Source organism: Hylobates moloch, unplaced genomic scaffold (assembly GCF_009828535.3).
Source record: "Hylobates moloch isolate HMO894 unplaced genomic scaffold, HMol_V3 SCAFFOLD_3, whole genome shotgun sequence".
Lineage (NCBI taxonomy): Eukaryota > Metazoa > Chordata > Mammalia > Primates > Hylobatidae > Hylobates > Hylobates moloch.
In genome coordinates this window covers 97,350,629-97,368,518 of record NW_026652278.1, presented here as the reverse complement: position 1 = coordinate 97,368,518, position 17,890 = coordinate 97,350,629, and the positions used below count along the sequence as shown (strand labels likewise).

Sequence of the window (17,890 nt, the reverse complement as noted above, 5' to 3'; positions counted from 1 at the left end):
ACTCTTCAAGAACCAAAGCCTTTGAGCATCATTAACTTTATGTCTCTAGTTTCCAGTGCATCTGGCACGCAGATAAGTGCTCAATAAGTGTTTCTTGTTTCAACTAATTCTGGTTAGTATTTAATCCAAGTGTGCTATCTGCTTAGGTTGCCTCTAAAACCTTAGTCACTAGGCCCATCAACATTGTCCCAGATGTCAAAGAGCTAAGGTATGCCGTGTGCCATCTGTTCTGCCATATGCATTAGCTCAGGGGCCTAAAAACTACAGCAAGTTGGCCCACCACCTGTTCCTATAAATAAAGTTTCACTGAAACACAGCCAAGTTCATTCACTTATATATTGTCTACGGCTGCTTTTATGTTACAATGGCAAAGTGGAATATTTGAAGCAGAGACCACTGGACCTGTAAAGCTTAGTACATTGCTATCTGGCCTTCACAAAAAAATATTTGCGAACCTCTGCATTAGTCGGATCCATTCAGTAAGTTAACAAATATTAGAATATTTACTATGAGGCAATTGCTGCCTTTAGATGCTGGGTATAGTGTGGTGAACAAAACAGGCACATCCCTGACCTTCACAGAGCTTATAATCTAGCAAGCAAAAAAAGACAACCCACTCAGGTAGTCAAATAAATAAACAAAGAAGCAATAAATACCACAGGTTGAGCATCTCTAATACAAAAATCTGAAATCCAAAATGCTCCAGAATCCAAAATTATCAGCATGATGCTCAAAGGAAATGGTCACTAGAGCATTGCAGATTTTGGATTTTCAGATTAGGGATGCTTGAGCAACTGGTATAATGCAAATATTCCAAAAGAAAAATAAAATAAAATAAAATAAAATCCAGAACACTTCTGGTCCCAAGCATGTCAGATAAGGGATACTCAACCTGTATAAAATGTGATAAACATGGTAAAAGAAAAGTCGTTAATACCATTTGAAAGAATAACGAGCCAGGCACAGTGGCTCACACCTGTAATTCCAGCACTTTGGGAGGCTGAGGCAGGTAGATCACTTGAGGTCAGCAGTTTGAGACCAGCCTGGGCAACACGGCGAAACTCCATCTCTACCAAAAATACAAAAATTAGCCGGGCGTGGTGGTGCATGCCTGTAATCCCAGCTATTCGGGAGGCTAAGGTGGGAAGATAGCTGGGACCTGGGAAGTCGAGGCTGCAGTGAGCAGTGAAGTACCACTGTACTCCAGCCTGGATGACAGAGAGAAACCCTGTCTCAAAAATAAATAAATTAAATTAAATTAAATTAATGAAGAATAATAAATGTGAGTAGAGAGGAGGCGTACTCTATATTGGGTAGAAGGTGAAGTTTCTCTAAGCATGTGCAATTAAACTCAGCCCTGAATCACTGTGGGGCAGGGAACCGCCATGTGAGAGGCAAGGGCATCCAGCAGAAGGTACAAGAAGAATTCAGGCTGGGAAGAAGGAAAGAGCCCATTATGTTCCAAAGAAGATGCGGCTGGAACAAAATGAGCCAGAGAAATTCTGATAAAGAAGGAACTGTAGGCAAGGGTTACATCATAGAGTACATTGTAAGCCACTTTAAATCTGAATTTTAATTTTTACATTTTTAAAAACCATTTTTATTATAAAGACAATTAGGGGCCAGGCGCAGTGGCTCACGCCTGTAATCCCAGCACCTTGGGAGGCCAAGGCAGGCGGATGACTTGAGGTAAGGAGCTCGAGAACAGCCTGGTCAACATGGTGAAACCCCGTCTCTACTAAAAATACAAAAGTTACCCGGGTGTGGTGGTGCATGCCTGTAATCCCAGCTACTCAGTAGGCTGAGGCAGAAGAATCATTTGAACATGAGAGGCAGAGGAGATTGCAGTGAGCCGAGAATGCACCACTGCACTCCAGCCTCGATGACGGAGTGAGACTCTGTCTCAAAAAAAAAAAAAAAAGACAATTGTAGAAAATGGGGCTAATCGGCCGGGCGCAGTGGCTCACGCCTGTAATCCCAGCACTTTGGGAGGCCGAGACGGGCAGATCACAAGGTCAGGAGATCGAGACCATCTTGGCTAACACGGTGAAACCCCGTCTCTACTAAAAATACAAAAAATTAGCCGGGCGTGGTGGCAGGTGCCTGTAGTCCCAGCTACTCGGGAGGCTGAGGCAGGAGAATGGCGTGAACCCAGGAGGCGGAGCTTGCAGTGAGCTGAGATGGCGCCACTGCACTCCAACCGGGGGACACAGCGAGACTCCGTGTCAAAAAAAAAAAAAAAAGAAAGAAAATGGGACTAATCAGGCGTGGTGGTGGGCACCTGTAGTCCCAGCTACTCAGGAGGCTGAGGCAGGAGAACGGCATGAACCCAGGAGGCAGAGCTTGCAGTGAGCCGAGATCGCGCCACTGCACTCCAGCCTGGGCAACAGACCGAGACTCCGTCTCAAAAAAAAAAAAAAAAAGAAAAAGAAAATGGGGCTATTATTATAGACTCATGAAACTACTCTTCCTTCAGGAATATTCATGAATATATACAGCAAATCCACCTATAATTACATACACCTTTCACTCAAAAGTAAGGACTTTCTTTTCCCATAACTATTTCTACTTCCTTAAACATTTTGATTACTTATGACTGAGGCGATGGATTCAGTGTGATATAAATACTTTACGTTTCTAAAACCCTGCTCATCTGATTGATGTAGGACCTTTGGGAGAGGCAGGTGAGGAACGTGCCCTGCTATCCTAATCCCATTGCTCCAGCAAAGAATAGAAAAGGGGAACAAATTAGCTCATTCAATGCCATAGCCTCAATGCCCAGACAGTGATGACAACAGTGAATGCTCAACAAACTGAGGTCAATTTTAACTCAATTCTCTTCTAATCTAGTCCAACCTTGCATAAGCATAAATTGGGGAGTAATTATGTCCCCAAACTCTTCAGCTATTACCACAAAAGAAGCCAATCCATCGTCATTCTAAAGTAAATCTCCACCAACATTAAATCTTCAATTAGCCAGAGAACTTCATCTTCACAGTTTGAATATTTGTTTTTATCTTTTTTTTTTTTTTAAGAGATGAGATCTTGCTCTGTCACCCAGGCTGGAGTACAGTGGCATGATCAAAGCTCACTGCAGCCTCCAACTCTTGGCCTCAAGTGATCCTCCCAGCTCAGTCTCCCAAGTAGCTGGGACTAGAGGCATGCACCACCACACCCAGCTAATTTTTTTTACTTTTTTTAGAGATAGGGTTTCACAATGTTGTCTAGGCTGGTCTCTAATTCCTGGCCTCAAGCGATCCTCTTGCCTCAGCCTCCCAAGTACAATGTTTGAATATTTTAAACATAAAATTAATAAGTAGTACTTCAAAGTACATAAGATTAGATCATTTTCCTTCAAACTTTGATGAACGAATAGTGCTTAAGATCAGGGTATTCTGCAAAGTCAGGATATTAGGACAGAAAGAGACCTGAGTTGGAGTTAGGGAATGTGGAGTCTAGATCTGGTTTTACTGGTTCTGTTAAAAACAGCAACATGGCCGCAGCCAGTCCCAGAATCCCCTAGGCCTCTGGGTGTCCCCGAACCAGATGATTCCCAAGACCCCATTACAGCTTCATATGCAATGACCTGTAGGCTGGTAAATGCCACAAGACTGAGATGGCGAGTTAGAAGAGTGACAAGCTTCAAGGATGAAGAGGTGTTTGACACAGTCCTTAAGGAATAGGAAGATTTTCACAGGCATAAAGCTAAGGTCAAGGCAAATCTCAGCAGAGGGAATTGCTGACTATGCTTTCATTCAGCAAAACATCACGGTGGTTCTCCTCTAATGCCTCATGGACATGGTTATAATCACAATACACAGCAGCCCAGCAGTTCAGAAGCTTTAAATCATGTTTAAAACTATTGTTTTAATTGGAGGGGGGTAGGAGGATGCCAGAACAGTGGCACCCACCTGTAGTCCCAGTTTCTTGGCAGACAGAGGCAGGAGGATCACTTGAGCGCAGGAGTTTCAGACCAGCCTGGGCAACATAACAAGACTATCTCTTTAAAAAAAAAAAAAAAAAAAAAGTGGCAGGGGAAGAGGGGAGCTGGGGAGGGGGCACAATCTACATCTAGTGCTGGGTGGGGAAAGGCATGTGTGCCTACTTCAGTTCTATCTGCAGTGCCTGTTCAACGTCAATGCCCTCTTATCCTCGTTTTCTTAAACATGCAGTAGGAAATCGAAGCAAAATATTTATTGTTAAAAATGCGTGAAAATGTTAAAATGTCTTTGGGGAACTTATTAAATCAGAGTTCATCAGAAACCTCTGGCTGTAATGCTTAGGCTGCTATTTTTGAAGAGTCTTGAAGCCTGAGAGCTCTTTCTGAAGACCACGGTTCTTTGAAATAGCGCATGTTGCCTTTCCTCCAGGGACATTAAATGATGATGGGATCTCTCAGTGGGACTGCCCCAGCCATTTTTTTTTGGACTTTTTAGTACAATAGTAAGCTAAATAAGTAGCTGGTGGTGTCCACTGATCTAGACCCATAATAATTACAGGCAGAACTGTTTTACCTTGTCATGACCAGCAACTGGTGTGTTTTAATTTTTTTTAAGAATTGTATCAATCGAAATGGTTTGTGTGCATAATTCGAAACAACACAAGAGGTCCCAAATATGGTTTCTAGGCAAAAGGAAGTTAGGTACTTGCAATGTATCTTTCCATCTTTGCAGATGTGCTGCCTATCTTTTTGGAAGGAGCAGAGAAACCAGAGGAATATTTCATTTAAAGTCAGACAACAGTCACATGCTCTGAAAAACATTTGTTTTACTTGAGAAGAAAAAATATTAAGTGGTGGGGTCACAGGATTTATAACACCATTACAGGATTTCTGGAGTATTAGCCATCGCAACACCCACTAATATCACACCAGCTAAAAATTCAGCAAAAGCTTGTTGGTATGCCAATCAAATATGACATAAAGACACTGTTCTCTTGCTAATCCGGCTTGATGCAGGAGCACAATTTGAAATACCTTGTCTAATGTGTGAACTGCAGATCCTTCAGGCACTCCTCCCTAAATATTGCTTCTTTCAAGCAAGACTTCATTAATTTTGAAAGGTAGGGAGCCCTGTTTGTACTCCCTGGGAAATGTCTGGAGAGTACCTATTTGAAATTCATAGATATATAGACAGATCCAGCTGCCTTAACATGCAGTCTAAGGGCAGTTAAGATTCTTCTGTGAGGCCGCGTGCAGTGGCTGTAATCCCAGCACTTCGGGAGACTGAGGCAGGTGGATCACGAGGTCAGGAGATCTAGACCATCCTGGCTAACACGGTGAAACCCTGTCCCTACTAAAAATACAAAAAATTAGCCAAGCATGGTGGCACGTGCCTGGAGTCCCAGCTACTTGGGAGGCTGAGGCAGGAGAATCACTTGAACCTGGGCGGCAGAGGTTGCAACGAGCTGAGATCATGCCACTGCACTCCAGCCTGGGTGACAGAGCGAGACTCCGTCTCAAAAAACAAACAAAAAAAGATTCTGGGGCACTTACAAGGATGCATATTTGAATAAAAAGCCAGCTCACTGCAGCTTCTGAAAAGCTGAAGACAAGGTTCAATATTCTCCTCTGAAAATGAGGCAGACTAATGAATGATCAAGACCCAACATTCTAGTCCATAGAGTTTGACCATGAGCACTTAAGCCTGAAAAATACCTGAAGACTATTCACCCATCTTCAGCCAAACTAAAATGCGCTTCTAGATTCGTGACTTAGATCAACGTTTCTTCCTGTTACATAAAACCAGGGAAAATTATTTGTAAAATATATACCAAAATGTGCTATTTACACAGGTGTGTCCAATTTGTGAAAATCCGTCAAGCTCTACACTTAAATGTGCACTTTTTGGCATGCATTTTACTTTTAATAGTTTTACTTATATCTGTACATATATTGTGTGTGCATATATAGTTATAGATGTAAGTATATAAAATAATAAATAGAGGTAATTCATTAAGGTATTGATAGACCCTCAATAATGAAAAGAAGTGCTTTTCATTGGGGCTTTTCATTTAATGGCTAGAAACATCTCTAGAAAGTAATTTCACTCCAGTAGCAATTGCTAATGAATAATCAACAGATATAGTTAATGACTCAGTCAACTAAATTTTCATTAACTGAGTCTTCATAAAGATTTGCTTGAATCTTAATTTTATATACACTGTTGATTTTTAAAAAATGTATATAAACTCTTAGTTTAAAAAAAACGAAATGGAACAGGAGGGGAAAAGTATATGTGGATACTGATGTCTGGAGATGTTGGAGTCATTTTTTAAATTTAATACACTTACTTATTAAGTCTTACTCACCTGTTACTACTTCCTATGTAGAATAATGATTTTATTATAGACCAAGAAAAACAGCCCAAAATAGTTTTTTTGTTTGTTTTTTTGTTTGTTTGTTTCTGAGATGGAGTCTCACTCTGTCAGCCAGGCTGGAGTGTAGTGGCGCGATCTCGGCTCAATGCAACTTCCACTCCTAGGTTCAAGCGATTCTCCTGCCTCAGCCTCCCCAGTAGCTGGGATTATAGGCACACACCACCATACTGGGTTAATTTTTTGTATTTTTAGTAGAGATGGGGTTTCACCATGTTGGCCAGGCTGGTCTCGAACTCCTAACCTCAAGTGATCCACCCACCTCGGCCTCCCAAAGTTCTGGGATTACAGGCGTGAGCCACCACCCCGGCCCCAAAATGTCATTTTAAACCATAAACAGTATTAGCCAGTATTAACAGTTCAAAAGCAATCTGGAATCGTCTAAAAGAGACTGTAAGTCAACCTGCCCTAAATTAACCAGGAAGTCTTTTCTATATCTTATGGTACAATTACGAAAGAATTCTATCTACAAAAAGAACACAGCCTAAAAAAGATTAAAGGCATTCAGATCAAGGTATTTTGTCAAGATTTCCTAGGTGTCCTCTTTATTGGTGCCGTTACAAGATAAGTGGAGACAGACATAAGCAATTGCTCAGCGTAGCCTCTCCTACAGAAGACTTACCTCAATGAGCTGAGAACATTCTACCCACTCTCACATTCCAGCTCACTCACCCATATGTACCTTCATGCTTAAGAGAAGCATTCAGAGACTATAAAAGCAAGGAACTTCTGCTACTTTAAGGCAAATTGCATCAAGAGGGCTATCACAAAATGCAAACACGATGAAAGAATTTCCTATTCTTTGCAGAACGCAATTATTTTGCATTAACAATGTCAAGTTCTGCATTCACTAGACCTCCCAGATTTTTATTCTTATCCCTGTATAAATAATCAAAGCTGCATATATCTCAGAATGTTGATTAGAAAATACTACAAGCCGGGCATGGTGGTGCACACCTGTAGTCCCAGCTACTCAGGAGGCTGAGTTGAAAGGATTGCTTGAGCCCAGGAGTTCGAGTCCAGCCTGGGTAACATAGATACCATCTCTAAAACAAAACAAACAAACAAAGGCTGGGCACAGTGGCTCATGCCTATAATCCCAGCACTTTGGGAGGCCAAGGTGGGCAGATTGCTTGAGTCCAGGGGTTCGAGACCATCATGAAACCCCATCTCTGTAAAATAAATTTTTTTTTTTTTTTTTTTGAGATGGAGTCTCGCTCTGTCATCCAGGCTAGAGTGCAGTGGCGCGATCTTGGCTCACTGCAATCTCTGCCTCCCAGGTTCATGCCATTCTCCTGCCTCAGCCTCCTGAGTAGCTGAGACTATAGGCACCAGCCACCACACCCAACTAATTTTTTGTATTTTTAGTAGAAACGGGGTTTCACCGTAGCCAGGATGGTCTCGATCTCCTGACCTCGTAATCCGCCCGCCTCGGCCTCCCAAAGTGCTGGGATTACAGGCATGAGCCACTGCGCCCAGCCAAAATTTTTTTTAAATACTACATTCATAGTTACCAAAGCTCCCTAAACTCTGCCCACATTCTTCAACAATCAAAAGAATTTCACACAACATTAACATTACAGAAACAAAATAAATAGTATAGTTTAATAAAATTTACCACTTTTCTGATAGCCCTCTAATAAATTAGAAGGTTCTTTGGCTCCCAGAACCAACAAAACAAATGAAAAAGATTTATAGGGCAATCATATCCATCCACCCAGTGTTTACACAGTGCCTACACTACACAGACTAAAGTATAGCACAGCTCAAATCCTGGACTACATAGGAGGCTGCCTGGATGACTTCCTCTCTACTTCCTGCTACAGAAAGGTTAAAAAACCTAAACGCCTCTAAAAATAAACTACCTTCATCACTATCCCTTCCTAGTTTTTTTATATGCCATCAATTTCACAAATAATTAGCAAAAATAAGCTACTCTTATTATATGACTTTCTAGTCATATTTAGTTTGCTTTAGTTCAATTTCATCCTTAGATTCTAAGGTCCCAAGATGGAAACTAGACAGTATTCATCTTTGTATCTGCCCAGAGCTTAACACAGGACATTCAAATACTATAATCAGAATTCAATACATCTTGATGAAATCGGCTTAAATGTCCATAGTCTAGATTTAGTAAAAGGCATTGTTGAACTTGAAAATGTTGCCACTAAAGAACAAGAAATTTGGCTGCAATTATCACCTTTAAGCTGACATCTCCAGTTCTCTGTCCCTAAGCTAGACCCACCATATAACCAAGTGTCACCTTCACTTAATGTGTAGGCATCTCAAATACAACATGTTTGAAAATGAACATGTCTTTCCACCACCTCCTCAAGACCTGCTCTTCTACCAGCATACCCTCTTCTCATGAACGACATGACCATTCACCTAGATACCCAAGGCAGAAATCTTAGATGTGCTGTTGAGTCCTATCTCTCCCTTACGTCTTATATCCAATAATCACTGTGTCCTGTCACCTTCCTAATATTTTTTTTTTTTTTTGAGACAGAGTCTCGCTCTGTCACCCAGGCTGGAGTGCAGTGGCGCAAGCTCTGTTCACTGCAACCTCCGCCTCTTGAGCTCAAGCAATTCTCCTGCCTCAGCCTCCCGAGTAGCTGGGATTACAGGCACGCACCACCACGCCTGGCTAATTTTTATATTTTTAGTAAAGAAGGGGTTTCATGGTGTTGGCCAGGCTGGTCTCAAACTCCTGACCTCAAGGGATCCACCTGCCTCAGCCTCCCAAAATGCTGGGATTACAGGCTTGAGCCACCATGCCCTACCCCTTCCTAATATTTCTTGAATCAGTCTTCTTCCCTACATCTGCATTACCACCAACACGCCAGTCCAAGCCACTATTCTCAACACCTGAACAACCTCCCAACCAATCTCACTACAGAGCCATTATTGTATGTCTCCAACTCACTGGTTACACAGCAATTTTAAAGAGCAATCTTTAAAGTAGAAAATTGTGGATATGTGTGTACCCATGCAGAAACCTTGTGTATCTCATAATCATTATACCTCTTGGAGAACCTAGCACATAGTAGGTCTGCAATAAAGATGAATACTCATCCATCCACTTGACCAAAAAGGCTGTCACATACCTTTTTTTTTTTTTTTTTTGAGACGGAGTCTTGCTCTGTTGCCCAGGCTAGAGTGCAGTGGCATGATCTCGGCTCACTGCAAACTCTACTTCCCGGTTTCAAGCGATTCTCCTGCCTCAGCCTCCCGAGTAGCTGGGATTACAGGCGCCCACCACCACACCCAGCTAATTTTGGTATTTTTAGTAGAGATGGGGTTTCACCATATTGGCCAGACGGGTCTCAAACTCCTGACCTCAGGTGATCCACCCACCTCGGCCTCCCAGAGTGCTAGGATTACAGGCGTGAGCCACCATGCCCAGCCTTGTCACATGCTTTTTACAACAAGCATAAACATTACCAAGTAGCAAGCTGTTATGAAGACATTAATAAATATTTAGCATTGGTTAGGCTACCAAAGTAATCTAAAATAGTCCAACACAGATGAGATTTACAGCTGAGATGAGAAATAGCTTCTATATATAAGGTAGCAAACAAACAAGATGAAATTACATAAAGACAAACAGAACACTGTATCACTGTAAGAGTCTTTGAGTTGGATTACTAAAGGATCAATAGAATGTAAACAAAACAGAAGACACTACAGATGAAAAACTAGAGACGCACATGGGTGCGTTTGTTTTCAGGAGCGCAAGTCATGCACGCATAGGTTTGATATGAAGGGAGAGGAATCAAAGGACAAAGTCACTGATCTGATCACAGAACAGGTTTATGTTTGGAAAAGTTTAAAGCTGAATATTTTGAGAACAGCACAATGTGAAGAACAATGGGATCTGGGTAAAGGGATTAAGACTTGATAGGATTAGGAATAACAGCCCTATTGTTTGACTGTGCCAGCTATAGGACTTGACACATATTCTCTGATTTAAAACCTACTACAGGCCAGGTGTGGTGGCTCTTGCCTATAATTGCAGCACTTTGGGAGGCCAAAGCAGGAAGATCACTTGAGCCCAAGAGTTTGAGACCAGCGTGGACAACATAGTGAGATCCTGCCTCTCCAAAAAAAAAAAAAAAAAATTCATTAGCCTGGTTTGGTGACACATGTCTGTGCTCCCAACTACTCAGGAGGCTGAGGATAGCCTGAGCCTGGGAGGTCAAGGCTGCAGTAAGCCGTGACAGTGTCACTGTACTTCTACCTGGGAGACACAGCAAGATCCTGTCTCCAAATAAATAAATAAATAAATAAATCCTACTACAACCCTATCATCTAAATACTATTACTACTGTCTCAGTTTACTTATGAGGGAACTGAGTCCAATCTTTTGGCTTTCCTGGGCCACACTGGAAGAATAATTGTCTTCAGCCACGCATAAAGTACACTAATACTAATGATAGCCGATGAGAAAAAAAAAAAAAAATTAAAAATAAATAAATAAAATTTTTTAAAAAATTAAAATCACAAAAACAATCTCCTAATGTTTTAAGAAAGTTTAGGAATTTGTGTTGGGCCACATTCAAAGCCGTCCTGGGCTGCATGCGGCCCATGGGCCGCAGGTTGGATAGGCTTGATTTACAACATATGTAAGGTCATACAGTTGGCAGAACTGGGGTTTGAATACAGCAACCTCAGAGCCTTTACAAGTCCACAAAGAAGTCCTCTGCAAACATGATGTTACGCAAGGAAAACTTTAAAACCTAATAACAGGGTACGGGGTAAACTGAAGGCTGCATATATACTCAGCAAAGCAGCAGCTGTAGTAATCTAGGTCAGAAGTGAGCATAATTAGACTAGAATGATAGTGATGAGATTAGAATACAAGAGATTAGTGCTCAAGAGAATGTTAAAGGGGAAAAGAGCAGGTCTGAAAGTGAAAAATTAAAGAGGTATTGGGATTCAAAGGTAAGTCCACAGTTCCGAATCTTAGATACAAAAAGAATAATCGTACCCTAAATAGAAAAGGAGTCCATGAAAAAGTGGACCTATTTTTCCATTTTTGATCTTTTGAGTGAGATGAAGAGCTACCCACGTGAAATTGTCCAACAGGCTGCCGGGACAATGAGACCAAAGCCTGGTTAGAAGAACAGGGCCAGATTAATATTATAAATAACAATTTTATATCCATGCATATTCCTTAAACCAAAGAGAATATTATTTTAATATAGAAAACTAACACTGTTACCAAAAAAAGAAAAATAAAACTTTTAATAGCATAACACTTTCCCACACAATAACAAGTTCCCAAAGTGGCCCTAGCAACAGCACTTCTATGTATGTTAGTACAAGTCAAAAACTCCCTGCCACCTACTCAAGTCCTTTGCATACGATTCCACACCCACTGCATTATCTTCGCAGCATCTTTTTGGAACACAAAATATTGAGACAGGCTGCTAAATTGCATATGGAAGTTTCCACCAAACATCAGACTTTTAGCTTACTGGGGGTATCCATTTTTAAATTCCTAATCAATTTAAGGCATACAAACAAAGATTTTTAGGAAATGTTAGAGGTACTGATGGATTTACAAGAGCAACCAGGTACTTAAAGAAAACACCTGCAGACACCACAAAAAACTAAAATGTCATCTGGTCTGTATATCATCATGGCTAGATATCATCAAAATAGATTTTTAAAAGCAAGTAACAGAATGAAACACACAGTGTATCATTTATGTTAATAAACATGGAACACTGCATAGGTCCTTAAGGAAATATCTACATATAGTAAAATTTAGAAAAGGATATATATAAATTCATATTAACTACTTCTGGGAAGAGAGGGAAATAAAACTGGAAAGGGGAACAAAGTATATTTCAAACGTTATCTATAACATTTCATTTATTCCATTTTTTTTAATCTGGAAAAAAAAAAAACAACCACCAAAATGTTAACATCTGTTAATGGAGGTAAAGGTCATTTATTGTGTTCTCTTCGCCATTCATTATTTCTGAAATGTTACCCAAATTAAAAAAAGAAGGAAAGAAAAGGATCCATATCTCTTGCCTAATGAAAATATCACATGAAACATATCTGACATATTCTGCCTGAATAACTCCAGGGTGAACAGGGTGAAGCAAGCAGTCAATTTCTATTTTGGACTCAATGTATTTCTTGAAATAGAAATGGCATAATTAGCAGATCTAAATGCTGGTTTGATCTCCTGGAGTGAATCTACAGGGTGGGCCTAAGCTATGGGTAAGTTCCCCAGTGGCAGCAACTAGGCAAGGGCACTAAGCCTCAATATCTCCTAAGGAAGCTAAGAGGAAGATTCAGAAGGAGGAAGCTACTAAAAGTTCTCCCAAATAAATCCAATGTCTTCCTTCCCAACCCTAATTCTCCCTGTTCCCTTTCCAAGTCCTTCCTCAAGTCACCGATAGAAACGTTCTGCAGGTTAGCAGATCTTTTTCCTTCTAAGAGGTGAATCTCTGATGGGTCTTTTGGGTTTGTCATTGGCTCACTACAGAAATGCACAGCATGCTCTTTAAGAATTTCGGCCGGGCGCAGTGGCTCACGCCTGTAATCCCATCACTTTGGGAGGCCAAGGCAGGTGGATCACCTGAGGTCAGGATGGCGAAACCCCATCTCTATTAAAATACAAAAATTAGCTGGGCATGGTGGCACATGCCTATAATCCCAGCAACTCAGGAGGCTGAGGCAGTAGAATCACTTGAACCCAGGAGGCGGAGGTTGCAGTGAGCCAAGATTGCTCCACTGCACTCCATCCTGGGTGACAGAGCGAGACTGTCTCAAAAAAAAAAAAAAAGAACTCCATGCATTCTTTCAATGTCACTTATTCTACACAGGCATCAGGGATATAAGTTTAAGGACAAAATCCCTACCTTCAAAGACATGTCTATTAATTTTTCTTCCACTCAATTTCTTAGTCTTAAAATGTTCCCACCATCAAACCCAAGAAAAATCAAGTCTAAACTGTGGGTAAATGATCCCTTAGAATTATTATGACTGTCACGAGCCAAGGTAAGAACTTGATGTGTGAGATGAGGCTATCTGAATGGGGCAACCACTTAGGAAGGTCCGTGCCTCCCTAATGTGCCCAAGCCACCACTGGTAAACCAGGACAATGAGCCATTACAGAGAACAGGGAGGAATGCATGCTCATTCATATTTGACTACACTTCTTACCAGGCAGCAATTCAGTTCAGCAACTGCCAAGACTGCTATACCTAACGGGACAAAAATAAAGGGAACATTACTGTGTACCTGGTCTAGATTTATTTTAGGAACAATATGATATAAAGAAGTTATACAGTCGTTCCTCTGTATATGTGGGAGAACAGTCCCCCGATACCAAAATCTACTGAGGCTCAAGCCCCTGATATAAAATAACACAGTGTTTGCAAATAACCTGTGCATATCCTCCTGCACACTTTAAATCATCTGTAGATTACTTACAATACCTAATACAATGCAAATGCTATGTAAATAGTTGTTATACTGTTTAGGGAATCATGACAGAAAAAAAGTCTGGACATATTCAGTACAGAAAGAACCATTCATTTGTTTGTTAGTATTTTTGATCTGCAGTTGGTTGAATTCACTGATGCAGAACCCATGCATACAGGGGCCTGACGGTATAGTGATGTCATATGCAGTCCAAATTTCAGGAACAGAATTCCTTTTAACAGGGCTTAGGCATAAAAAAAAAAAATGGTGTGATTTCTAGTACTCTTGACTCCAGATTAATAAATAGCAACGGAGTAATAAAGTTTCCCAGAATCTAGACTCCTAAAGGCAGGCTGGGTCGCAGCCTAGAGGAGGTGCAACGGCCAAGACCCTGATCATCTCGGACCCTGGGAAAGCGCAGGCCAGACAAAGGTCACATGCGACCTCCACATAACAGGGTCAAAACTGTCCCATGAGAGACAAACGGGCATGTGCCTGGCAAAGCAATACAGGGTGCCAATTTAGACAAAAAGAGAAAGAAAAATGCATGCCGTGTACACATTCCTGTGTCTGACTAGAGTGGAGGGTATGTAAAAGAAAAACAAGAGTAATGGAAAATACCATATACAGGCCTCAATATGACAGGCTTTGAAAGGCAAACTGAGTAATTTAGACTCAGTGTGGTAGAGTAGATCCAAAGAATAAATGGTCATTTCTTTTTTGTTTCTTTTTTTTTTTTTTTTTAAGAGTCTCACTCTGTCACCGGGGCTGGAATGCAGTGGCGCAATCTCTGCTCACTGCAACCTCTGCATCCCAGGTTCAAGCAATTCTCCTGCCTCAGACCCCCAAGTAGCTGGGATTACAGGTGCACGCCACTACACCTGGCTAGTTTTTGTATTTTTAGTAGAGATGCAGTTTTGCCACATTGGCCAGGCGGGTCTCAAACTCCTGATCTCAAGCGATCCACCCACCTCGGCCTCCCAAAGTGCCGGGATTACAGGCGTGAGCCACTGCGCCAGGCCTAATGGTCATTTCTAAAAACGAAGATGACTTCTGTACCAACATTCTGTACACACAATGAAGAGGTAATGAGTATCTACTCAAAGAAGGTAGCAGCAGTAACTCAGAGAGACAAATGACAACATGAGATTCTATGAGTAGGAAGAGATGACAATATCAGGTTATTGACCAGATAGCAGAGATGGAAAAAATAAAATAAAACAGCTTTTCTAGGGTATTTACCAACAATACTGTTAATTAATAATAGCAATTAGCATTTACTGACCTTTGGTATGTGCCAGACACTGCACTAAATACTTCTAATGTGTTATCAGATTGAATTCTCACTACCAACTTTTGTGGTAGGTATTCTAATTAGCCTGCTTCAGTTAAGAAAACGGAGGTTTGGAGAGAATAAATAACTTGTCTAAATTCATAAAACCAGCAATAAGCAGGGCTGGAATTTAGAAGCCAACATGTTTAGCTTTACGGTCCACATTCTTAACCATTAGGACATATGGCCCTAACGTTTTCAGTTGCATGCCGAGGGCAGTGTACACCAATTAAGCAAGGAAGAGAGCTGTGGAAACCAACGTTCCAGGACACTGGAAGGCTACGAGCAGAGTCATTGTTAAGAAGAACACCCACCTTTCTTTCTCTTCACAATGAGGCTTTTAGCCTTGAAGAAGCAAAAGTTCGTTCAAAGCCTAGGAGAACCTGCTGTTTATGAACATTCCAGTAAAAGGAAGTGCACAGGTGGTTCCTGTTAGTTCCATTGGCACTGTGATGTAATCTCTGACATTATCACAGACAGCTGTGTGCCTCACAGGGCACCAAGGGGCCAGAGAAAAGTACTTCAGTATATTGTCTCTTTTCCAGCAAATGTGGCTGCCCGCTTCCAGGGCAGTTCAGCACCCTTGGTTAATAAAATAGGAACCTGAGCCTCATCTACAGTGGATCTGGGAATGTTCTCTTCCTATCAATTTGTGTACCACTTAAAAATGCTTACAGCTGGCTTTGGAGGAAGAGCGGTTAAAATCAAACGTACTCACTCTGAGACATTCAAATATCCAGGATACAGCCACTGAGCAACTGCAAATTTGCTACAGCAAATTAGGGCTCAGGTGGATTCACTGAACTGGAGCTCATTAATGCCACAGGCAGTTTAGAAGCCACTCAGACAGAAATGATAGCTGAAACCAAGACAATGGGTAAATGCACAACTGGGGCGGTGGGGGTGAGTAAGTGGGAAAAGGACTGAAGTCACTCCCACAATTAAAGGACAGGAGCGTAAAGAAAAATAGTGGCAGAAACCAAGAAGAAACCAGAAATGGAGGAACTAAGCTCCCCGTCTCCAGTCATCAAATCTTCTCCCGTACGCTGTTAGGATCTGTGTTACTCCTCAGTTCAACTCCTCGCTATTGCCTGCTTGTTCTGTGTCGGTGACCTCCTCACAACCTGACCCCCACTACATCAACATAGTGAATTAACTGAACTCCATACCTGATCATGACATGACTGGAAAGTTCTATAGCCTGTGTCTCAACCTGAGGTACGGTGTGTGGATAGGGGTAAGCATTAAAAAAAGATACCTTTTTCTGGTGTGTCAATTGCACACAGTTGAAAGTGACTTTTAATCTTTTACATGAAACATAAAATTTCGTAACAATTTCATGCCTGCAGTGGGCTACTTTTCAATGTGACCCAGCCTTCTCCTGGGAAGAGGTACACGTTGGTGGAGTACCTTAAGGCACTGGCCAAAATAGGTGAAACTTGTGCTTATCCAAATTATATGAAGGAGCCAAAGAAAGAAGGATTAAAGATCCATAAAGCGGAGGAAATTTCCAATATGAATTCAAATCCTACAGTTCTTACACACTGGTCTCTGATGTATAGGAGAATGGGTAACCTGGGTTTGAATCCTGGCTCTACCAGTTCCTAGTTATACGACCCCAAAGGCAAATTACCTAACTTCTCCCTGACTCCATTTTTCTATTTGTAAATGTAAATGGAATACTCAAAGGGCTGAATTAAGCATGGACATCTGGGGAGGGTTTGCATAACACAGCACCTGGCATACTGTAAAGAACCAAGAAATGACAGCTCTTAATCTATAAACACCAAGTTCGTACCACTCTATTAAAACATTCCAAAGCTTTTTTTTTTTTTTTTTGAGACAGAGTCTCACTCTTCCACTCAGGCTGGAGTACAGTGGTGCAGTCTCAGCTCACTGCAGCCTCTGCCTCCTGGGTTCAAGCAATTCTCCTGCCTCAGCCTCCCAAGTAGCTGGGATTACAGGTGCCCGCCACCACGCCCGGCTAACTTTTGTATTTTTAGTAGAGATGAGGTTTCTCCATGTTGGCCAGGCTGGTCTCAAACTCCTGACCTCAAGTGATTCACCCACCTCGGCCTCCCAAAATGCTGGGATTACAGGCGTGAGCCATCACGCCCAGCCCCCAAAGCTTTTTTTCCATCCAAAATTGTTATTACACAGGAAAATGTCTATTTTGATAAGCAGCCTTGCCATATCATACATAGCCTGTCCCAAAGGATACTTTTAGCTCCATATGCAAAAATAAGACTAAATTTAAATACCCAGTTTCAGACCCATCTGGAAATTAGAAGCACCCAGGATAACAGAAGCCAAGTCAAAATCACTTTTGTTATCATTTATTAAGTGTAAGACACTGAACTGAAAACAACTGAACAGATCTTGGTGGTGAGATTAATAGTTGGTATGAACACCAGTGATTAAATAAAGTACTTTACTGAGGATACCGCTCTGAAATGCACATGAGAGGAAGCACACAGGAAAAACCAGTGTCACCAAGATCCCTGCTGATCAAGGACAGCTGTTAACCGGTTTCCAGGAGGGGTACACAAATGTACACAGACATTTATATAATCTTTTGTTGTCTAGGCACCAAGTCTTGTGTATTCAGCAATCACTCAAATCATGAGAAGGAATTCAGGGAGGGAGGAGCAGCTTAAAAACAGGTCTGGCCTGAAGCAGGAGGACCTGTTTCAAGTCACAGGCAGCATTAGCAGGAAGAAGCCAGTGAAAAGTCTG

At 41.5% G+C, this 17,890-nt stretch overlaps 1 protein-coding gene across 7 annotated transcripts in view; it reads right to left on the bottom strand.

Annotated features, from left to right (window-relative positions):
• Positions 1 to 17,890, bottom strand: part of MPP7 (MAGUK p55 scaffold protein 7) — a 262,894-nt gene that overhangs the window by 226,149 nt on the left and 18,855 nt on the right. For 2 of the 7 annotated variants that reach the window (XM_058436590.1, XM_058436595.1), the window contains exons 1-2: positions 15,469 to 15,518; positions 13,561 to 13,601 (exon numbers count right to left, since the gene is read on the bottom strand). The exons of 2 other annotated variants lie outside the window; for them this stretch is intronic. The gene's annotated coding sequence lies outside the window, so the exon portion shown is untranslated. Of the gene's footprint in view, positions 1 to 13,560; positions 13,602 to 15,468; positions 15,583 to 17,890 lie in introns of those variants that run through there. 3 more of the 7 variants (XM_058436596.1, XM_058436592.1, XM_058436593.1) reach the window with 3 other exon arrangements.